At 43.7% G+C, this 10,388-nt stretch overlaps 1 long non-coding RNA gene across 2 annotated transcripts; it reads right to left on the minus strand.

Moving 5' to 3' along the window:
- Window positions 1-292: 292 nt before the first annotated feature.
- LOC121141992 lies at window positions 293-10,388 on the minus strand. 2 transcript variants are annotated; one of them, XR_005879001.1, is made up of 5 exons: window positions 10,197-10,388; window positions 9,047-9,192; window positions 8,545-8,606; window positions 1,154-1,336; window positions 293-816 (listed from the first exon to the last, which is right to left on the minus strand). It is a non-coding gene; the product is annotated as an uncharacterized LOC121141992 (long non-coding RNA). The 2 variants fall into 2 exon arrangements; XR_005879000.1 differs by having other exon boundaries at window positions 1,154-1,340.

Consider the following 10,388-nt stretch of genomic DNA (forward strand, 5'->3'; position numbering starts at 1 on the left):
AGAGGTTGTAGGCACCCCTGTTGAGTGTTGTGTTGGTGTTGTCGCTTCCATCATTTCCGGGGTCCCACGGCTGTGCATGTGGCCACCAGGATTCAGGCAAAATGCCTGTTCATCCCACAGCCTTATGTGAATGCACAGCGTGGCCACGTAATCTATGCGTATGTGTGGCGTGGCTATGTAAGGCCCTATACGCATGAGCTAAGAGATCTTTAAAAGCAGACACGCCCACCCCACTTCCTCTCTTCCAGACAGGCTTGCGCACATCCCCTCTCCCCTTTCCCCACGCTTTACTAATAAAACTCTTAAAGTGGGTTTTGTTGTATATCTTGTGATCTGTTCTCCAACAGTAAATAACAGTTGGTAATTGCAAAACCAAAATATCGATCAAATTTTAAAAAGTTGGAATTGTTGTGTGTCCTGCAGTATCAAATACTGTGGCAAGACTTACATTTTATACAATCAAGTACATTTTTTTTTGCTTTCTTAGTATTCAAAATTGCTTTCCTCTTTAATGGATAGAAAAGTTACATATAGGGGGGGAAATGGAGAAGAAGCAGTTCGGTGATCATGTGACAAAGATGATTCCTGATTCAAAACTGAAAACATCCCTGTGGTCCTTCAGATGAGAGATCAGAAAAGTCGGTGCCTAGAGAGACAGCGTGGTTGGAAGCGTCCAGGCTGAGGCAAATCAGGAGAGGAAAATAAAGGAAGGAGACTAGAAACTGGAACGCGCTTGTGAAGATGAAAACAGATTCTTCCCTTCCAAGAATGAGACTGGAGCCCCAGCAGGGCCTGGGAGACAAACCCAACTTCTGCCTGGAGAGGAAGTTAGGCAAATGTCAGCGTTTCTCAAATAGCCGTGCCCAGAAAAATGTGTCAACAAACACCCAGCCAAACTTCACGGATACCATGCAAGGCAACTCGGCCGAGAAACCGGGGGAGCATCTCCTGAGGGAGAAGCGCTTGAATTGAGTTAAAAATACATTACATTCACAGCCACTCGAGAGCTAAAGGCCCAGAAAATGTCTCTGGACTTTAGCTTTGAAATCCTTCGATTTCCTTTAAGGTAGGTGTCCTGGGTTGTTTTTAATCATTATCTGGGTCTGCCTGGGGCAGAGGAGGACAGTCCCTGAAATGGGAAACCTGATTTCACCTTTGAGTGGAGCGATGTCCTGGCTGTAATTCCAGAGGGAATTCTGGGAATGGAAACCAGGTCCAGAATGCATCCCTGCAGCCTGCCAGGTAGCAGTAGTTAACAGTTTTCAGGTGAAAATCGGGCTTCTTTTTAAGGAGCCCACAAGATGTTCTGGAACCCTTCAGAAATCTTAATCAACTCCTGTCTCCAAATAGAAGGAGAAAGACTTTAGTAAGTTTGAAAGTTGTTTCAAAATAACTCCCTTCTCACACATGTAAAACACTGAGAAAAATACAGATGTACCAAAGAGAAGGGAATACATATTCCTGATTCTCTGCTATGAAAAATGAGCATTTTGTTGTATTTATTGCATTTTAAAGTGTTTTAATTTCAGGGTTAAAACCAATCTTAGATATTTGTTTGTTTAAGACAGTTTCATCCTAGGGTCCCTGGCTAGCTTTAAACTCTCAATTCTCTGTTCTAGTCTTCCAAGCTCTCAAATTACAGGGATGCCTGGCTTAACTTGGGTTTTTGTGAATGCTTCGAAATAAAAATGATGTAAAAAACCACTTTTTGAGAAGGGAACATTTTTTAGTTGTGCCTCCATAATATTTCCTCACACAAATGCAAGCACAAACACAAATTCTTTCTTTAAAAACATTTTTAGCCAGTCCTGGTGGCATATGCCCTTACTTCCAGCACTTGGGAGACAGAGGCGGGCAGATCTCTGAATCTGAGGCCAGCCTGGTCTGCAGAGTGAGTTCCAAGCCAGCCAGGGCTACATAGTAAGGCCCTGTCTCAAATATTATAGTAACAGTAGTAATAACAACAATATAATAATAGCTTTACCTTTGTTATTTTGTTGTTTTGTTTTGAGGCATGGTCTCATTGTATAGTACTGGCTGTCCTGGAAATCACTGTTTATGGGACTGGTCTTGAACTCACAAGTCCACCTTCCTCTGCCTCCTGCATGCTGGGGTTAAAGGCGTGCACAACCACATCCAGATTTTTAATTATATGTGTGTTTATGTTCCCGCAGATGGGTGTGTACTCGAGAGTGCAGGTGTCAGTAGAGACAGATCTCCTGGAGCTCAGGTCACAGATGGGTGAGAGCCACCCAACATGAGTGCAGAGAACAGCTGGGCTTCTCTGCAGGGGTAGCAAGATCTCTCCACTGTTAGCCTTCTCCAGCCCCAAAATTGTTCTCTTTAAAAACAAAAACAAAACCTATGGACTAGAGAGATGGCTCAGTGGTTAAGAGCACTGACTGCTGATTCAGATGACCCAGGTTCAATTCCCAGCACCCACATGTCAGCTCACAACTGACTGTAATTCCAGTTCCAAAGGATCTGGCACCCTCAAACAGATGTACATGCAGGCAAAACATCAATGCACACAAAATGAAAATAAATGAATAAAAAGAAAAAGAAAGAAATGAACTTTAAAAGAAACTATTAACTTTGTGTGTGTGTCTGTGCTTGAGTGTGTACATACACGCATGGTGGTTTAAGCATGTTCCTGCCGTGGTGGTTAGGGGACAGCTCTCGGAAGTCAATGTCATGTTTCTGCCTTGTTTTAAGGTAGCATCCTCCTGTTGTCTCTGCATCACTGTGTACTCCAGACTCGTTGGCCCATGAGCTTCTAACAAACATGGAATCTTGTTTCACACTTTCCTGCAAAGAGTGACTTTGTGCACTTGACAATGAATCCTAGGCATTCATTTTTTCATGTGCTTACGTGGACAATGAATTTTTACTGACCAGACTTATTTCTGTGACATGAGATCAGAATTTTGTACCATGATTTTTTTCAAATAGTTTGTTTAAATTCATTCTATGTGCATTGGTGTGAAGTTGTTAGATAGATCCCTTGACTGTAGTTATAGACAGATGTGAGCTGCCATGTGGGTACTGGGAATTGAACCTGGGTCCTCTGGAAGAACAGCCAGTGCTCTTAACCACTGAGCCATCTCTCCAGCCCCATGATTTTTTTTAACTCAGGGATTTGTGTAGACATTTATGCTATAATTTTCCAATGCTATGATGACAGGCAAAAACCCTGAAATATTACTATGGCTCTCTGCCTCCTTCAGGATAATCTCTGGGATAGGAAAGAAAAATATTTTCATCCTTGAAGAGCACAGGCCTTGGATGACTTCAGGCTTAGCCAGACACCAGCCTTGTGAACTTGAGTTCTGAACCATAAATCCCAACACTTAGAGGCTTTTCACTCACTCTTATGTCCCATAGCTGCCATGAAAATTAAATGACAGGTTAGGGAACAATCACTTGATATAAGGCAATAAAGTACTAAAATATCTATACAACTGTGTCATATGCTCATGACTGTATACATACACACACACACACACACACACACACACACACACACACACACACACCAAGGGGGTGCTTGTGTTCTGATAGTGAACTCTATTTGGTTACTTGGTTTTTCAGTAAATACCTTTACACAAATTTTTGTTTTCTAAGAACATTTCTATTGTTGTGCATAGATGGAGAAATTAAGAAAAGTAAATAACCAAAAATGATAAAATTGAAGTAATTCCTAACTTATTTATAAAAATCTCTCCAGATATTTCATATGTATATATGTGCAATTTATAAATGGTTCATATTTTACATAATTATTCTTATAATTTCCTCATCTCATACCATAATATAGTCTTTTTTAAATTCATAACAATAATCTTTATCATTATTAGTAGTACATAGAATCTAGTTTTAGAAGGAAGCATGCAATGCTTTTTTTTTAGTTATGCTACTTCTGCTGGATACTTAAGTTCTCTGGAGATTTTTAATATCACATGCAATCTGATGAGGCCGTTTCCTTGTCCAAATATTCACATAATTTGGAGCTTGAGAGATGGCTTAGTAGGTAAGAGCTCTTCTAAAGAACCTATGTTCAGGGCTGGAGAGATGGCTCAGGGGTTAAAAGCACTGGCTGTTCTTCCAGAAGTCCTGAGTTCAATTCCCAGCAACCACATGGCGACTCACAACCATCTATAATGAGCTGTGGTACCTTCTTCTGGCCTACATAAATCTAAAAGAAGAAGAAAAAGAAGAAGCTGGGTTCAGATCTCAGCTTCCTTGTTGGGTGACTGGCAGCTAGCTCTAGGAGACCCGACACTCTCTCTTGGCATTCAATGGCATCTGCACATAGATAGTGTGCCCCAGTTGGCATACGCACATAGAGACATACTCACAAACACAGAAATAAAATTGTATCTTTACAAAGTCCTACAATTTAGGCAGTAGTGGCGCATGCCTTTAGTCCCAGCACTCGGGAGGAAGAGGCAGGCAGATCTCTGTGAGTTCAAGGCCAACCTGGTCTACAAAGCTACAAAGAGAAACCCTGTCTCAAAAACAAAACAAAACAAAACAAAACAAAAAAATCCTACAACTTAAAGAAGTCAGTTTAGAATAAGGGTGTGTGTTTCTTACACTCACTCAACAAATGCTCTTAAGCTCTACTAAAGGTCCTCTGGCTGGCTCAAGCATGGTGAGCATGACTCTCCCACTCCCTCTGCCTTGCTAAAACCCATTAGATTACATTCCTAAAGCTAGCCACCAAGGTCTATTCCCTTATTTGGCCACTTCCTCCTCCTGAGGCTGACTACCAAGGTCCAGCCATCAGAGTATTAAAGTCCAGCAATCAAAAATCCCTTTGAGTTCACCTAATTACCGCCCAATCAAAATCTGCCATGGCATCTGAGGCCATTGTAACACAGACCTCCCCCTTTTTTTTTTCTCTTCTTAAAAATTACACCTGCGAGTCAGAAAGCAGCCACTTTAACTTTTCTTCGAAGCTTAATAAAGGATCTGTCTGTGAAAAGACGTGTTGGGGTGTGGCTTGTGCCTACTGCAGGATCTGGGAGGGAACCCTGCTGTGTGGGGTCTCCTTAACCTACCACTTGCTAAAAACTGTACAGAGGTTAGAGTGCGGACAGGAATCTGACACAGGAAGTGTTAATCTAGGAAAGGACATTGAAATAAGCCTGTTACATTTTGACCTCACTGACCTCCCTAGGGTTTTACAACCCTAAGCCTGCCTCATTCAGCCCATTCTACTCCGCAGGCCACAATGTTGCAGAATATTTGTTTACACTGTAAAGCTGTTTCTCTGCCTAAGGCACCTCTCACTGGTTTAATAAAGAGCTAAATGGCCAATCGCTAGGCAGGAGAGACTAGGCAGGACTTCCAGGCAGAAAGAACTCTGGGAAGAAGAAAGGTGGAGTCATTGCAGGATGGGCAGTATGGAGATGAGATAACAGAGCCACGTGGAAGAACGTATGTAAAGTTCTAGTCCCAAAAGTCTATCATTACAAACTGTTTAAGATAATTCAGAAATGTGGGTTAGTTAGTAATTAGTCATCTGAATGTGATCAAAATATCCCACAACAAACGTAGATTTAAAAATATGGGTTAATTTAAGTTGGTAACAAGCCTAAACTAAGGCCAATCTTTTATAATTAATAATAAGTCTCCATGTTATTATTTGCAGACTGGTGGTCCTGATGAGTAAGTACGGCAACATCACAACAACCTTTTTCCTTTTCTCTGTATTACAAACATCACTCATGTGTCAGAACCTAATGCAAATAACCTCTGCTCTGTGGTGGCTTCCTGATGCCCCAGAATACAATCAGATGCTTCTGGAGTGTGACCTGGAATCCTGTCAAGGTCTGCTTGTAATCACCCATAAGCTGTCCTACCTCATGCCTCTCCTCACTATAGGCTTCTTGGAGTTAGAGACTTTGTTTTTGCTTTATGTCCAGCTGTGCTCAAGAAGATGAAAATCATGTAGGCTGCTCTTACAGAACACACACTGAAAACAGTGCCAACAACATGTGCTTAGTGACATACTATATTAAAAAAAAAAACTGATGGGGCCGGGGAGACGGCTCAGCTGTTAAGAGCACTGGCTGCTCTTGCAAAGGACCTGGTTTTGGTTCCCAGCACCCACATGGTGTTTTAAAGTTAATTGTACCTCCAATTCCAGGGAATCTAATACACTCTTTTGGACTCTGAAGGCACGAGGCACACACATGATATATAGGCATACATGCAGGCAAATACTCATACACATAATTTCTGTTTGTTTGATTTTGGTTTTTTGAGACAGGGTTTCTCTGTGTAGCTCTGGCTGTCTTGGAACTCCCTTTGCAAACCAGGCTGGCCTCAAACTCATAGAGATCCTCCTGTCTCCCCTCCCAAGTGCTGGGATTAGAGGTGCATGTCACCACCACCTGGCTCTTCCTTTCTTTCTTTCTTTCTTTCTTTCTTTCTTTCTTTCTTTCTTTCTTTCTTGTGTGTGTGTGTTCAAGTGTGGAGGAGGGCGTGCATACCCCAGAGAAGGTATAGAGGTCAGAAAGGTACTCGATTCTGGGATTAGTTGTCTCCTCCACTCTGTGGGGCTTGAAAATCCAGTTATCATACTTGACAGCAAGCACCTTTATCCATTGGGCCATCTTGCTGGTCTGAGTTTTGTTTTTCTACAGTTTCATCTTTGTCTCGCTTCACCAGGACGACTGAAAACCTAGACTTCATATTTCAGGTCACATAGGCAACCAGAGTGCACTGGGGACTCACCAAGAGAAAAGCTAAGGCCCAACACTTTCACAGGTGGGCAGACTTTTTAAAGAGAATATTCCAAGTCATGAATGCCAGATTGAATATAAAATTGTATTTATTTTGGCCAAGAAAGTGAATGTCAAAAACTTACAAAGTTCTTAAGCTGGCCAATACTATAGACCCCAGCAGCCTAACACACCTCTCCAATCTTTTTTATAATCTTCAATTATTCTGAGAAAAAGATACATTAATCTAAACTTAAGAAGTATATAAGAAATTCAAATGTCTTTCTAAATGGTTATATCTGTAACAGAAAATACATAAGATGAATCTGTGGCATCTTCTAGTGCCAGAAATCAAGGAAGTGGGGGTGGTAATCTTTCACAGAATTCGGGAGCTCCCTCAGCTCTCCCAGTGGCCAAGCTGAAAACAACTAAGGCAGGAAAATTAAGGAGCAGTACACCACAGCCTAAAGGAAAACCACCCAAGGACCACACATTCATAAACGACTCAGGAGAGGTGGGGGGGGAGTAGAAAAAGCAGTGGAGGAGGGAAAGGGAGCCAGGTGGTAGCAACCCCAGCACTGGGGAGGTTGAGGAAGGAAGATCTCAAGTTCAAAGCCAACCTAAACTAACAGGGCTAAGCCTTGTCACGGGGGGGGGGGTATGTGAGGAGGTGGGAAGGGAAAGAGAAGAGAGGGAAACTCTGTCACAACCAAGAAGAGCCTATGAATACATGATAACTAAATATAATATAGGTTTGTGAAAAAGGACACGAAGAAACATGCTAAGCTTACAAACTTTAGTGTGCCCATATTGGTTCATCTATTTTGATATGTGCTTGTTACCAGCGTATCCTTTCTCATAGGAGAAAACTAGGGCCAGGATATGTGGAAAACCTCTGTACTGCCTTTGCAATTCATCTGTAGATTGAAAATGTTTCCAAAAATACAGTCTGCTAGGAGAAATGGCTGTCAGGTTACACTGAATTCATAATTGTGTGTATGTAGGCATTCTCTTTTTTGTAGGTGCTGTTGAGACAGGATCTCACACTGAAGCCTGGGCTGGCTGGCACTATGCAGCCCAGGTTGGCCCTGGACTCACAGCAATCCTACTACCTTAGTCTCCCCTATATAGCCCAGGTTGGCCCTGGACTCATAGCAATCCTACTATCTTAGTCTCCCAAGTTCGGAGACAGGGTTTGTCTGTGTAGCCCTGGCTATCATGGAACTCACTCTGCAGACCAGGTTAGCCTTGAACTCAGAGATTTGTCTGCCTCTACCTCTTTAATTAAATGTGTGCACTACCACTACCTGGTAGTATTCTCTTTTATAAAAGGTTTATTTATGTCTATGAGTGTTTTGCTTGCATGTATGTCTATATATCACATACATACCTGGTGCTTTGGGGCCAGAAGAGGGTGCTGGGCTCCTTATATATCTGTGAGCTGCTATGTGGGTTCTGGGAATCAAACCCAGGTCCTCTGGAAGAAGAGTAAGCACTCTTAGCCAGAGCCATCTCTCCAGCCCACCAAACTATTCTCAAATTACAAAACTCAACTTGTGGGCCAGGCATAGGGGCAAATACCTTTAACCCCTGTTCTCAGGAGGCAAAGGGGAGTAGATCTCTGTGAGTTCAAGACCAGTCTAGTCTACAAAACAAGTTCCAGCCCACCCAGGACTATACGTGGAACTCCTTTCTCAAGCAGCAACAACAGCACCAACAAAATTCCAATTTAACTTGTTAATTAGTATGTGCTGGATTTTTCTCCCAGTTCTTTGACTATTTTAACATATCAGGAAAACTGTCCCTTACTCACTTGTATGGAACTCCCAAACTGTGTTGCAATCAGCTTCTGCAGGGTGCTGGGCAGTGCTACCCCTAGAACAAGCAACATGACAAAAGGTGTTGTTTTGGCTCACAGCTTTGGAGGCTCTAATCCACAGTCAGGCAGCCCCGTGGCATTCAGGCCTCTGGAGGGGTGCCAGGCCACAATGGAGGAGGTGTGTGATGTAACAATCTGCTTACATCACCTCCAGGTGAGGCCAAAGAGACAGAGGAAATGACAGGGCCACACAACCCCCTTCAATCGCAGTGACTAAATAAAGACACCCCCCACCCCGCCCCAGGCCTGGCCTCTAAAGGCACCAGCATTTCCAGTAACACCACCCAGGACGTGTGTTTAATATATGGATTTATAGAAGGCATTTGATCCCAAGTATAGGACATGTCTTATTTGGAAGTAGTTAGAAAATATAACAGATGAACATGAGCTGTTCCAGTAGAACTAAGGATGGGACCTGCAGTCCAAAAACTTATACCATCTCTCCATCTTCCATCTTCCATCATCCATGGCTTCCAGAGGTGTCTCTAGGGCTCTGGTGAGCAATTCTGTTGACTCATCCAATGAACATTTGTGCTACTGGACATGTCTGCCTTCTCTCTGAGGTGATCTGGAAGCCTGTGGCTGAAAGCAGTAGTTCTCAATCCTGGTTGAACTTTTGAATCACCAGGAAAGCTCTTACCAAAAAAAAAAAAAAAAACCAGAACTGCTGGGTAGACATGGTAGTGTGCCTGTAACCCCAGCACCAGGGAGGCTGAAGAAGGACCGAGGTGAGTTCAAGGCCAGCCTGGGGTACACAGTGACAGCCTGTCTCAAAGCAACCAGAATCCCCAAGGGTTTCAAATCTCCCCCAAGAGATTCCAAAGTAAAGCGTAGACAGGATTGAGAACCCCAGCACTGCAGTGGTGGCCTGTGGTCTCTGCCATCGCGGGAAAGCACCCAGGAAGCCCGGGAAAGAGGAACGGTGGCAGCAGAAGCAGAGCTGGAGCTGGGGGGAGTGGGGGTGACGAGAGGGTGATGAGGAGCAGCGGTGCCGTGCGCAGCAACCCGTGCGCAGCAACCCACGCACTTGCTCCTTTTAGAACAGATCAGCTCTTCTCAGACATATGTACTGAGGAAGCCGCCTCCTGGAAATTTCCAGACAGAGCTAGGGACTACTCCTAGCATAAAGCATTCAGCCTACACTCTGCTTCTCTTGATGCAAAAAGCCTCAAGGTTGTAGGTCCTTGAAGACCACCAATCACCTCCTTGTTCTCACCTACTTCCTTTTCTCCTCTTCCCCTTTTCTCTCCTCTACCCTCCCTCCTGCTCCTCCCAAAACTATCCCTCTCGCTCCTCTCTCCCTCCCTTGTCTTTCTCCTTTCTCCCCCCCCTCACTGTCTCCTTCCCTCCCTTCCTTCCTCCCTCCCTCCCTCCCTCTCTCCCCAACAGTGCCAGGAGCTGAAAGCATTTCAGAGCAAGTTCTCCTGGAGTGTCCACATAGATCATGCAGATATCTGACCTGGCATTTTTACACCCCAAGTAAAACTCAGCATAAGGAGATGCCTGGAAAACATGGCTCAGGGGTAATGAAAGGAAAAGCAGAACACGCAGAATCCATGCACTAAACAATCCCCTTCCGTTCACACCTTGTAGGAAAGGCTTTGCTCTCTTCATTTCACTGATGAGGAGCCTGCGTTCAAAGAGCTGAATGTCCTCTCTGGATGATTTAGCTCGCAGTGATTTTGGTCTCGTTTCCACGTGGGAAACTGAGGTGGAAAGATGGCAGTGGCAAATCACCCATCAGATGCTCTGGGGTCTATGTGGAGAAGGAGCAGGGC

Source organism: Mesocricetus auratus, unplaced genomic scaffold (genome assembly GCF_017639785.1).
Source record: "Mesocricetus auratus isolate SY011 unplaced genomic scaffold, BCM_Maur_2.0 Super-Scaffold_100008, whole genome shotgun sequence".
Classification (NCBI taxonomy): Eukaryota; Metazoa; Chordata; class Mammalia; order Rodentia; family Cricetidae; genus Mesocricetus; species Mesocricetus auratus.